This window comes from Lepidochelys kempii, chromosome 3 (genome assembly GCF_965140265.1).
Source record: "Lepidochelys kempii isolate rLepKem1 chromosome 3, rLepKem1.hap2, whole genome shotgun sequence".
Lineage (NCBI taxonomy): Eukaryota > Metazoa > Chordata > Testudines > Cheloniidae > Lepidochelys > Lepidochelys kempii.
The window spans coordinates 148,585,444-148,598,138 of NC_133258.1; the positions used below are offsets into that span (position 1 = coordinate 148,585,444).

Here is a 12,695-nt window from a genome sequence, read left to right on the forward strand (position 1 = left end):
ACTGAGACCACAGATGCTTTGCAGCAACTGCACTGGGCTGCACTTGCCTCTGGTTGCTCCTAACCAACCACAAGGGCACAAGGGCTGGGCACAAGGGGAGCCAGTGGGCTCCCTGGGCTGCCATTCAGAGTGGGAGGGTATCAGGCACTGGATGGAGTAGGGGACTGTGCTCAACGCCAGGGGAAAGGGGAGCCATATCACACCAGCGGGGCTGTCTCCCCAACCACCCCCACACACATGTGCCTCTCTTCCCTGCTGGATTTGAGATGCTAGGATTGGGTTTAAAAGACAGGGATGCTCTAGGATCACAGGGAAGGCCGTGGGCACCAAGGAAGTGTGTCAAGTTCAGGGTAAGGGGCTGCTCCTACCAGCTTCACAGCTGCCATCCTTCCCTTTGCCCACATCTCTGCAGCACCCTGGCCATTAGCTAGCCCCTTTCTTACTGCAGGGCTGGGATCTACTGGTGCATGGTACTACAGCAAGTCCCGGCAGGATGGGGGGGATGGGGCCTGTCAGACTGGAGTATCTGGGTTTTTTCCCATTTCCAAAAGGAACTTCTAAACGAATTGCAACTTCTAATGTGTGAGCCGGCGCGGCCCCTGGGGCTGACCTCAGGGCCCCTGGGCCGAGCAAATAAGGTAAGGGTGGGGTCCCCTGGCACCAGAATGTGGTTAGCGAGTTCCATTCTAATCTTTGCTCAGTCCCAGCTGATACCTGTGGAGTGAAATGGGCAGGTCTTGGTCCACTTCCCAGGGCCATAGCACAAAATCACAGGCAGAACTGACACTGATTGGCTACCTTGTTGGGAGCCACGGCTGTGAGGTCAGGGGCCGGTGGGGCCATGGAGGCTGAGCTCCCCTCTCCCCCAGGGGAAGGTCTGTGGCACACTGGCTGGCATGTGAGGGGATGCTGATCCTGCTGCTGGCCAGGCTTTACCTGTCTGTGCACACAGTGGGAGTCAGTCTTCAGGGCTTTCAGCCTGGCACCTATGCAGGGATGTTCCCAATATCTTCCCCCTTTTCAGCCCAGGAAAGAGTCTTCCTCTTAGCTTCCCTGCCCCGCTCCTATTGCCTCCACCTCCTGGGTGCTGGGCCAACTCAATCACCTGCTTTCACTCTCGCCAAACATGGTGACAGGTTTCAGAGTGGTGGTGGTTTTAGTCTGTATCAGCAAAAAAACCAGGGAATACTTGTGGCACCTTAGAGACTAACACATTTATTTGGGCATAAGCTTTCGTGGGCGAAAACCCACTTCATCGGATGCATGCAGTGGAAAATACAGTAGGAAGATATATATACACAGAGAACATGAAAAAAGCTTATGCCCAAATAAATTGTTAGTCTCTAAGGTGCCACACGTACTCCTCTTTTTTTAACTCTCGCCAAAGTAAACACAGCATCCATGCTTTCTTGATGGGAGCAGGTGAGAGAGGCAGCCTCTTGCCCCGCGGCAGGAGCCTTGTGCTCTCGGGACTGGGGAGGGGGCAAGCCCTGGCAGAGGCTGGAAGAAGCTGGCTGTGATGATGGGCTCAAGGACCTGGCCACCCCCTACTCAAAGAGCAGCTGGTCAGCAATGGCCCAGCGTCATTCCATGGCTGCTGAGGGCTTGTGTGAGGGGGGCTGGTGGGTCTCAGTCCAGTCGTTGGTGGGACAAGCGTCCTCATTGCCAAATCGCCAGCGTAACAGACAGGGTCAGGCCTTGTACTGGGACGAGAGCCAGCAGGAAAAGCCAGGGTGCTGAAGAGAGAGGTGTGGGTGACCGTAGGGGTGCTGTCCAGTCACAGCCAGTACTGACCCCAATGCCCCAGCCTGGGAGGGGGTGCAGTGCTGCAGGCAGCAGTGTAGGTGTCTCAGTAGGGGGCGCTCTCCCCTCCAGCTCTGCACTGAAGCCCATGCCCCTGCCTGGTACTGTGTGGCTTGAGGGGTCCTCTTTGGGAAGAACCCTAAACTCAAGGCCCTGCCCGTTTGCAGCCCATGAAACTCCACAGCCCCCTTCTTTATGGGTTCTGTCATTTAGCCCTGGACTCCCAGGCAGGTCACATTCTACTGACAAACCTCCCCTGCAGTTTCTGTGGGGTGAAGCTGCTTCCTTTTGCAAACTGCTGCTGCAGGCAGCGCCCACCGGCTGAACCAGTGGGGGCTGTGCTGAGCCAGTCCCAGCCAGCAGCATGGCTCTTAAATCTGCACCTGCTGCGCAGTCTGTGGAAGGGTTTGGCTCAGCTTTGGGGTTAAGAAGCGCTTCGTTCCTGTGGGTGCTAGACATGCACTGGGACTACTCGGCCAAGAGCGGCAGAGAAGAGATGGCAGTGTAAACCCCAGAGACAGCTGGATCCTTGAGGTAACGGGCTGGAGAGCGTGTGGGACCCAGATGCACAAGGCCGTGGGGTGAGGAATGAGGGTGATAGGGGAGCCCTGACCCTGCAGGGCTGGAGCACTGGAATGTGGGGGGATGAGGGGTCCTGGGAGCCCAGCTCTGGGAACGCAGATTATGCTTTCATAACGGTAACTTGGCTGTTCTGGTGTGGGGTGATCCTGGAGACAGAGGCACCAGCTCAGGGACCCTGCTGTAAACTCCACAGGGCTGGCCGGTCCCCTCTGGGTCTGCACCTTCCCCCACTGAGCCAGGACCTGGAGCTGAGCAAAGCTCTGAACCCTCCTGCCCCAATGTCTGTAGAAAGGCTAATATGCTGGGCTGGCCTACACCACATGAGGAAGTGAAAGGGCCCCTGGGGAGGAGGCAGAAGCAGAACCGGTTACATGGAGCTGCTGTTCTGGTCCCTGTCCCAGGGTGTCCCCTGTCTCTCAGGGCAAACTACTGCCCCACAGGGATGCCCACTACTGCTCCCTACTCTGGGGGAGGGAGCCTCTGTCTGTCACTCACAGGGCTGGCTTGCTGTGCCCCAGGAAGCTCTCAGAAGCAGCACCTCAGTCGGTTCCTGCCAGGAGGGAGATCCTGCAGAGGGAGGTTCACAGCATTGCCTGGAGAAGGATCTGAGTCCAGCCCTAGGCACCCTGGCCTTGGGAACCAAGGAAATGGTGGCAAATGTGGAAGGGATCTGAGCGGCTGGGGTGTCCCCTCATGGTCAGGGAGCGTTGGTGTGTGGGATGCCTTAGTCCTCTTCTCCTGGATGAGGGGCTGCAGAGGGAGAGAACTAGGGGCAGACACTCTTGCTGAGGACTCAAGGCTGGGTTCAGTCAGGTAGCTATCAAGACTGGGGGAAGGGCCAGACAAAGGGGGAAACAGTTCTCAGGCCCCTCACCCCTCCAACACACCAAGGGCCAGAACCACTGTTCTGCTGCGGGTCAGGAGCAAGTGGCACTGGCAGAGCTGGGTGTGGGGAGCCCAGGGCTGGGATAGTGGTGGGGGGGCTGCAGGTCAGGGGTGCGGGGCACTGGCAGAGCTGGGTGTGGGGAGCCCAGGGCTGGGATAGCGGGGGGGGGGGCTGCAGGTCAGGGGTGAGGGGTCCGGGCAGAGCTGGGTGTGGGGAGCCCAGGGCTGGGATAGCAGGGGGGGGGCTGCAGGTCAGGGGTGAGGGGTCCGGGCAGAGCTGGGTGTGGGGAGCCCAGGGCTGGGATAGCGGGGGGGGGGGCTGCAGGTCAGGGGTGAGGGGTCCGGGCAGAGCTGGGTGTGGGGAGCCCAGGGCTGGGATAGCGGGGGGGGGCTGCAGGTCAGGGGTGAGGGGTCCGGGCAGAGCTGGGTGTGGGGAGCCCAGGGCTGGGATAGCGGGGGGGGGGCTGCAGGTCAGGGGTGAGGGGTCCGGGCAGAGCTGGGTGTGGGGAGCCCAGGGCTGGGATAGCGGGGGGGGGGCTGCAGGTCAGGGGTGAGGGGTCCGGGCAGAGCTGGGTGTGGGGAGCCCAGGGCTGGGATAGCGGGGGGGGGGCTGCAGGTCAGGGGTGAGGGGTCCGGGCAGAGCTGGGTGTGGGGAGCCCAGGGCTGGGATAGCGGGGGGGGGGCTGCAGGTCAGGGGTGAGGGGTCCGGGCAGAGCTGGGTGTGGGGAGCCCAGGGCTGGGATAGCAGGGGGGGGGCTGCAGGTCAGGGGTGAGGGGTCCGGGCAGAGCTGGGTGTGGGGAGCCCAGGGCTGGGATAGCGGGGGGGGGGGGGGCTGCAGGTCAGGGGTGAGGGGTCCGGGCAGAGCTGGGTGTGGGGAGCCCAGGGCTGGGATAGCGGGGGGGGGGGGGCTGCAGGTCAGGGGTGAGGGGTCCGGGCAGAGCTGGGTGTGGGGAGCCCAGGACTGGGATAGCGGGGGGGGGGGGGGGCTGCAGGTCAGGGGTGAGGGGTCCGGGCAGAGCTGGGTGTGGGGAGCCCAGGACTGGGATAGCGGGGGGGGGGGCTGCAGGTCAGGGGTGAGGGGTCCGGGCAGAGCTGGGTGTGGGGAGCCCAGGGCTGGGATAGCGGGGGGGGGGGCTGCAGGTCAGGGGTGAGGGGTCCGGGCAGAGCTGGGTGTGGGGAGCCCAGGGCTGGGATAGCGGGGGGGGGGCTGCAGGTCAGGGGTGAGGGGGAGTGGCCTGTTTGGAGGGTGCCCCAGCACCCCCTCGCACTCAGCCTCTGGGAGAAGATGAGCACTAGGACCCGGGGAGCGCTCCGCAGCCCGGGAAGCCGCGAAGCAGGGACCGCTAAGCCTCCCCCGAGAGTTGTCAGCGAGAGGCGGCGGGAGAAGGAACCAGCCACCGCTGCGGCCCCGGGAGACATGTAAGCACCCGCCGCCACTGTGCCGCGGGGCTGGCGCGGCCCGGCTCTCGCGCCGGGCGGAGTCCCAGGCGCCGGGGGAGGGGGAGGGGGAGCTACAGGTTGCAGGTTCAAGAGCGGAGTTCCGCGCTCGCCCGCCCGCCCGGGCGTGCCCCGGCTTCCCGCCTCCCTGCTGCGGGGACAGGTCGCGGGCTCTGCCGCGTGTCGGAAGTTGCCCGGTGTAGCCCTGCGCGCGCCGAGTGTGCTCCCAGCCCGTCGCGTGGCATTCCGAGTCCCTCCCTGGGCTGGAGCTGCTGCGGGCCCCCCGGGCTTGGCGGCTCGGCTAGGTTCCCTGCCCGGCCTCCTGCCCTGTCAGTCACCACAGCCCCCTCTGCTCTGCCCACCCCCGCCCCCCAGATTCCTGTGTAGCCCCCCGCGGTTCATTCCCAATCACCACCCTGCCCCCCCCCCCCACGCGTGGCTTATCTACACACCGGGTGTATCCTGTGGTGACTGTTGGTTTAGAAACATATCGTCCGAGCTGTGCAGCCCCCTCGCCAGGACACGGTTCCACCCTGTCAAGGGCCTGATGACAGACAGAGGAACAATACTGCGATAAGCACCTTTATGCGGCTATAACTGCATCCATACTAAGGCATTGCACTGATTTAGCTATGCCCCTATAGCAGTACAAAATCTGTTTGTGGACCAGCCTTCAGACTGCACCATCCCTGCTGCCCTGCCACCTTATGCGGCTCTGCCCTCGCCTGCATCTCGAGTCTCATTCTTTATGTCCTTGCCCCTTCTCCTCTCTCTCCCACCTTTGTGCATGACACCAGCTATGCATGGACTGACCTCCCCGTGCCAGCCCCCCTTCAGACCCTACCTAATGGCTCGCTTTTCCTTTGACGTCCCACACGTGCTCAGATTCAGCTTATACATCGTTCCAGAGTAGCAGCCGTGTTAGTCTGTATTCGCAAAAAGAAAAGGAGGACTTGTGGCACCTTAGAGACTAACCAATTTATTTGAGCGTAAGCTTTTGTGAGCTACAGCTCACGTCATCGGATGCACCATGATGAAGTCGGTTTTAGCCCACGAAAGCTTATGCTCAAATAAATTGGTTAGTCTCTAAGGTGTCACAAGTACTCCTTTTCTTTTAGCTTATACATCAACATCTTTGTAACTGCTCGGGAGGGGTGCCCCTCCACCACTGGACTTTCTCTGTTGCTCTGAACTCCTGGGCAGGCTCGGGCTTAGGCAGCAAATCCTGAGCCTGTAGCTAGGCTCAGCTCTGAATGGCTGAGTCTGGCCCTCTGCAGGGTGCCCGTGTGTGTGTCAGGGGCAGGAAGAAGGTGCAGGTACTACCTGTGCGCACCATGCTCTGGGCTCTCAAGGTCACAGCTTTAGTCTGCAATCCCGTTAAAGGGCCACACAGCTTGCTGGCAGCTCATGCAGCAGCTGTCCCTTCAGTGCGGTGTCCAGTTCCATTACAGTCCCCTCTCCCTCCCATCCTACTGCCCAGAGCTGCCTCCAGATCAGGAGGGAGCAGCATGTCCACAGTCTGTGATAGGTTGAATTCAGGGATGGGGTGGTGCCAGGAGTTAGGCATTCCTCGGGGAAAGAGAAGCAGCAAAGCAAGGTGTGAGGGCAGTCTGAGAAGCTGGAGTAGGGAGCTAACTGGGAGGGAGAGAGGGTGAGCTGGGCATTTGTCCAGCAGTGAAGAGTTTGCCTTCAGGAGTACAAGAATGTGTTTTGTCAGTGTGGTTAGAGCAGGGGCTGGGAACCAGGACTCCTGGGTTCTGTCCCAGACTTGCTGTGTGACTGTGAGTAAGTCACTACCTATGTCTGTGAAGAAGTACTTGTGGCACCTTAGAGGCTAACTAATTTATTAGAGCATAAGCTTTTGTGAGCTACAACTCACTTCATCGGATGCATGTTAAGCTTATGCTCAAATAAATTTGTTCGTCTCTAAGGTGCCACAAGTCCTCCTTTTCTTTTTATGGATACAGACTAACACGGCTGCTACTCTGAAACCTGTAGTGCTAATATTAATGCTGGGGCACCAGCCCTCTGCATTGTGAAGCAATTCGTCTTCCAGGGCAGCTGTCAGCATGGGTTGTTGGAGGGAGCCTGAGCTGCTTCCCAGCCGCAATGGATTGTGAGGGTGGGGCTCTCAGTGTGGAATAAACCAGGGTTCTAGGGACATTGTTCGGTATCAGACAGCAAGTAACCCCCTTCTGCTGGCTCAGTTCCAATGCAAGCCCATCCAATCCCTGCCAGTGGGCACAGTCCTTGTCCTTCTACCCAGTCGAATACAAATCCTGCCAAGGGACTGCTCTGGAACCAGAACAGCGAGCTGTCTTCCCCAGTGAGGATGCCAACTCCTGTTCTGGGCATCAGGAGTATGCCTTGAGCCCCGTCTGAAGCCACCTCTCCAAGGAACCGGATGGGCCTGATGCTCAACACTCAGCTACATGCATCCTTGTGTGATGCTTTAAACTTCTCCTGGTTTCCCAGACACGCAGCCCAGAGGGGCAGTCTGTTGCTCAGTGGGTTGCTGTGTGCTGTTCAAGTGATGCTGCCCTGGGGACAACCTCTGCATTACAATCAGCTGAGAACTGAAGGAGTGAGTCAGCCATCTCAGGATGGCTGCTGGAGCCCCAGTCCTTTCTCTGGGGCTGTCTATCTCAGATGGCTCTGCAGGCTGGTTCTGTGAGTGCAGTGGAGAGAGGCAATGGGCGGAGAGTCACTTTTCAGACTAGAACTACATGTCAGGTGGCTCACCCGAGGTGACGCAGCCTGGGAATAGAACCCAGGAGTCCTGCCTGACTCCCAGTTATGTGCTCTAACCACTACAGTTTAAGACCACACTTCCTTCCAGACCTGGCAATAGAACCCAAGTGTCCTGACTCCCAGTCCTGGGCTTTCACTACAGGCCCAGCTTTCCTGTTGGGGAGCAACCGTTAAGAAAGCTCCCTGCCACCTCCCCGGTGTAGTGTAGGCCCCACGCAGTTGGACCTCAAAACTTATACCAGTTCCCTGCATCTTGAAACTGCTTCCTGCCAAGGGAGATAGAGCCCGATCTGCTACTCCTAAACCTCATCAGCTACACCCACAACCCCCGAATTCCCCACATGCACCATTTCCAGTACTGCCCCCTTTCCCCAATACTCCACTGCGCGAGTGAGTGGAACAGCAAAGCAAAGTGGGCAAGACCTCTGGAGCACTTCACTTGCTGTGAGTAGTTTTGTGCTGCGGAGATCTTGTCCAGTTCATTTTGCTTCTCTACTCGCCCAAGGTGTGAAGCAGAGGCCAAAAGGGGCAGCTTCCTTCCCTGATGCTGCTCGCCATCTCCCTCCATCCCCTGATATCATGGGTGATTAGCACTCTGCTCATTCACACTCCTGTTTAACTTTCTTGTCCTCTTACCTACGTACATCAAGCCACAGGGGAATTTAAGTCTATAAACCACCTAATCCATTTCCCGTGTGCCTCATGTGCTACCCTGATCCCTGTCAGGGAACAGTGCAGGACAACTCCTGCTCTCTGCATGGCATATGGGGTTGCAAGCTTTCCCTCCCCAGCTTTCTTAAAGGGGAAATCCATTGCCTGTTGTTGTGGCTGAAGGTGAGCTGTATATGGAGCCCTGTATCGCTTGATTTCCCACATCCCGAGGGAGCCTTTGGCTGAGCCATCCAGGTGTATTGCTGGGTTAGCAGGGAGGCTGCTCCCTCCTGCTGTCTGAGTGGATCAGAGTTGGAGTTGACTTAAAACAGCAGGGAAAGATCTGATGTTGGAGCAAATCCTTGGCCACCTGGGATTTCACCGTTGTCTCTGCTGTGCCCATTGTGGCCTCTCAGAACTTCACAGCAGCAGTGGGGATAGCATTCAGATCCTCATGCTCCACTGACACAGGCCCAGCCACAGGAGCTGTGGGAGAGTTGCCATAGCAGTACAGGGCTTATGGCACCCAGCTCAGTTGTTTGGATTCCAAGCAGCAGAGTGCAGTGGTTTGCTAGCCAACTCATCACTGTGTTTTAAAAGCTCTTGCCTACCTGCCAGTCTTCTTACAGTCCATCTGCCTCTCTCTGCTTTCCCTCAGTTCTCAGGCAGCCCAGATCAGGTAGTCAGTCACACCTGAATAATTGCCCATCCTCTCTGGCTTTGCCATAGGGACAAGGGGTAGGGCTCCATGGCTGAAATAGGGAATTGAAACCAATACCTGGAGCTCCAAAAGCACAAGAACAAAGGGAGTAACTCTATTAGCTGGCACTAAATAGCAGGCTGTTATAATCCCTCAATCTGGCCTCTGGGGGCAGCAACATGATCACACACACCAAACCAGCATCTTATACAGACGCCTGAAATTGTAACACCAGCTAAAGTCCCACAGCAGGGACCAGGTTGTCCTGGTGCCCCCTGTTCAATACTGGTGGGCCAGCTCAAAAGGAAGCTGAATGGCCCTGCAGGAGCATCCTAGGCCCTAATCCCGAGGATGATAGATCAAAGCTGTTGCACATAAGGCCTGTCTCAGACACTCAGGAGACCAACAGACCTTTTCTTCCTCTAGTTTTGGTGCCAGTGTAAGTGTTCAGATATTGGGCCATAAATGCCTCCTGTTTGCTCAACAATGGCTGGGATGAGTCAGGTTAGTGCTGCCACCCAGGATCCTCATGGGAGGGAGTTTGATTTCCCCGGCCAGTTCACTTTTAACACTTTGTCACCCATCAGGTGCTTTAGCCCAGAAGTGGCTGCTCCCTAGAGAGCCCAGTGGGGCTCAGAGAGGTCATGTGGCAGTTCATGAGAAGTATCTACCCACTCACCAGGAGGAGCTGGGCTGTGCCTGGTCCTGCTGCTGTCAGCTGGCTTGTTTGCTGCTGTGGTGAATTTGGTGGTGGTGAAATATGCAGGATTTCCTGGTCTGGAGCTGCAGACCTTTGTGGACAGGGATACACACACATACCCCCACTCCTCTGGACAATGTGCTCTGGCCCTATTCTGGAGGACCCCCTCCAATATGGGGGTCCCAGGCAGGGGATGGGCCGAGTGAAAGGGACAGTGCAGCCCAGTGGCACTAGCTGGGGCATTTCTCTCTGACTGGGCGGAGCTGTCACCATTTGCTGGGTGGTTGCTGTGAGACTGGACCTTCCTGAGTCATGAGCACATTTCATGATCTGCAAAGTTTCATGAGGTGAAATTAATAGGCATCAGGTTTAAAACAAACAAAGCGAAGTATTTCTTCACACAATGCACAGCCTGCGGGACTCGTTGCTAAGGGATGTTGTGAAGGCCAAAACTATAACTGGGTTCAAAATAATTGGATAAGCTCATAGAGGATAGGTCCATCAATGGATGGACCTATTAGCCAGGATGGTCAGGGGTGCAACCCCATTCTGTGGGTGTCCTTAGCCTCTAAATGCTAGGACTGGACAACAGGGGATGGATCACTTGAAATTGCCCTGTTCTGTTCATTCCCTCTGAAGCATCTGGCACCAGCCACTGTCGCAGACAGGAAAGATACTGGACTAGACGGACCATTGGTCTGACCCAGAACGGACATTCTTATGTTCTTTAAGTCAGCAAGCCAGGGACTGGCAACCAGGGAGTGAATGAGTGAAATGCTAGGGAGAGAGAATCCTGTTCCCTCCCTATGGGCCTCTTGCTGGCCCCTCTGCACAGTCCAGAAAGCCACCTGTGATAGTCTTTAGCACAGAGCTGTTCTTTATCTGAGGGATTGAGATAAGGCTGTTCCCAACCCGGGATGGAAGGAGCTGCTAGCAGGGCCTTAAGACTGTGTCTCCTCGCTGCTGCAGCCTTTGCTGTGAACTGTGCCCAGCACACAACACTCCAGGACTTTACTCTCTCCCCCAGCAAGCCCTGTGGGATCACTCCTCCAGGGCCCAGTACTCCCCGCACTGATGGGATAGGGAGCCATCTTCCTTTGTCCCGTGTACGAGGCCATGCACTCTCCTGGGGCGTGGAGGGGGAGGATTGTTCCTCTGACAGACCCTTCTGTCCAGGGCTTGGCAGGCTTTCATAACAACCTGCAGAGCCAGGCTGCAGTGTCTTCAGACCAGCTTCGTGGCCATGTCTAACTTTGTGAGTAGATCCATTAAAGTCAATGTGCTTAAAGTTAGGCATGGCCTTAAGCCATTCCGTTTCCGGGCCTGTGGTCTGTTGTATTGATTTTAAGGGTGACGAGATAAAAGTGTTGATTAGCCTTTGAACTGTTTGAACGTTAACTCTCAAATAAAAAACAAGTTCCTTAAACAAGCGCAAGAAAAAAGCTTTCATCCTGATCTGCTTCTTCTGTCTTGAGGGCTGGGAAAAATAAAATAAAATAAAACAAAACAAAAGAAGCTAAAATGTGGTGGGGAGACAAGATGTTTGGGTCTTTTTAAGTCTCTTTTTAAAAAAACCCAAAAGGAAAAAAGCGGGTGGTGTAGTTTATCTCTCACTATTTTGTCCACCAATTAGGCCTCATATTTGCTGCACTAATTTTAGTCTGTTGATTTCAGGAGTCATGTCTTTTTGTTGTTTATTTAATTTATTTTTAACAGTCCTTAAATCATATTAGTCAGCTTTTTTCTGTTTAGACTAATTGAGTTTGTCTGTCTGGTTTTCTTGCATTAGTTCATAACACTTAGCATTAAAAACTACTTGACCTATTTTCCGTAGTTAATTCCCAAGCAAGCAAACAGAGTTACAAATTGTTGTAACATCTTATAAACTTTTACATACTTTTTACATTTAAGCTTACAAATAAAGTAAATTTTTAAGCCCAATAATTATAACAGTTCTTATCTCTTCCTACTCAGCTGGTGCAGGCAAGTCCCTTTTGCAGTGCTTTGCTGGACTGCAGCATGGTTGAGTGCCAGCTAGCTCAGCCCAGTGCAGAGATCGTTGGTGGGTCGGGGATAGCAACAAAAAGATACAGTGAGGATGTTTGCCTGCCATGTGTTACTGCAGTCCCAACCTGGGTAGGTTGCCAGTTACTATTTAATCAGCTTATTTGTATCCGGCTAGGAGGAGACAGGACACGTTCTTTGCTTGTCCATGAGGACTTTGCTACTTTGATTCATGCCTTTGCCACCTCAGGATTGGATTGTTGCATCACACTGCATCTTAAATCCCGGAAGAAGCTCGCGTTGCCCACTCAGTGGTATATCTTGCCGGGAACACGTGCCATCAGTGCTCCGGGATGCATGCTGTGGATGTCTAGATGGAGTTTAAGACCAGGAAAGCCCCAGATGGCCCAGGAACTGCCTATTTGAGAGACTGCCTCTTCCCCGTGCCATATTGCTGCAATTGAGGTAGTGGCACTGTTCGGTATGAAACAGAGGGCAGGGGGCAAGGTATTCTCTGTATGGGCCCCTTGGCTTTGGAACTCTCTTCCCCCCGCCAGGGCCAAAATAGGCCAGGTCTGCTGACCTCAGGCTACACTGCAAGGGTCTTCTTTGGAGGGGGACTTTTGGAGGAGGGGGAAATTGCTCAGAGTGCTATATGGGGAGGGCTGGGTGCTTTCCCTCATTTCTCCTTTGCGGTAAGATTTGATCAGTTACGATTGGATGTTGCAGATTAATTCCTCCCTGTTTGTGATATGGTGTCATGGCACTGTACATATTGGCCTCCATGCAGTGTTCTTGCTTGGGAGCATGCTAACATGACTGAGATGATGGTAAAAATGTCAGGAGCTGCTAAGGCTGGGGAGCGCTCCAGCCATTTGGGGAATGTTTAACAATAGCTCAGCAACTGCTTAGATCTAAAGAGAAAACATTTTCTGAAGTATCACGTGTAAAATCTGCCTTCCCAAAACATGGATTAAGCATCTGTTTCCTCTGTTAGCTTAGACAGAAGATAAATACTGGAGAAAGAACGAGGACTTGTGGCACCTTAGAGACTAACAAATTTATTTGAGCATAAGCTTTCGTGGGCTAAAGCCCATTTCATCAGATGCATGCAGTGGAAAATACAGTAGGAAGATATAGATATATATACAGAGAACATGAAAAAATGGGGGTTGCAATAC

The 12,695-nt window shown here is 55.3% G+C and overlaps 1 protein-coding gene across 1 annotated transcript in view; it reads left to right on the forward strand.

Annotated features, from left to right (window-relative positions):
• Positions 1–4,625: 4,625 nt before the first annotated feature.
• Positions 4,626–12,695, forward strand: part of SLC29A1 (solute carrier family 29 member 1 (Augustine blood group)) — a 57,262-nt gene continuing 49,192 nt past the window's right edge. The window contains exon 1 of the mRNA XM_073338506.1: positions 4,626–4,690. The gene's annotated coding sequence lies outside the window, so the exon portion shown is untranslated. The remainder of the gene's footprint in view (positions 4,691–12,695) is intronic.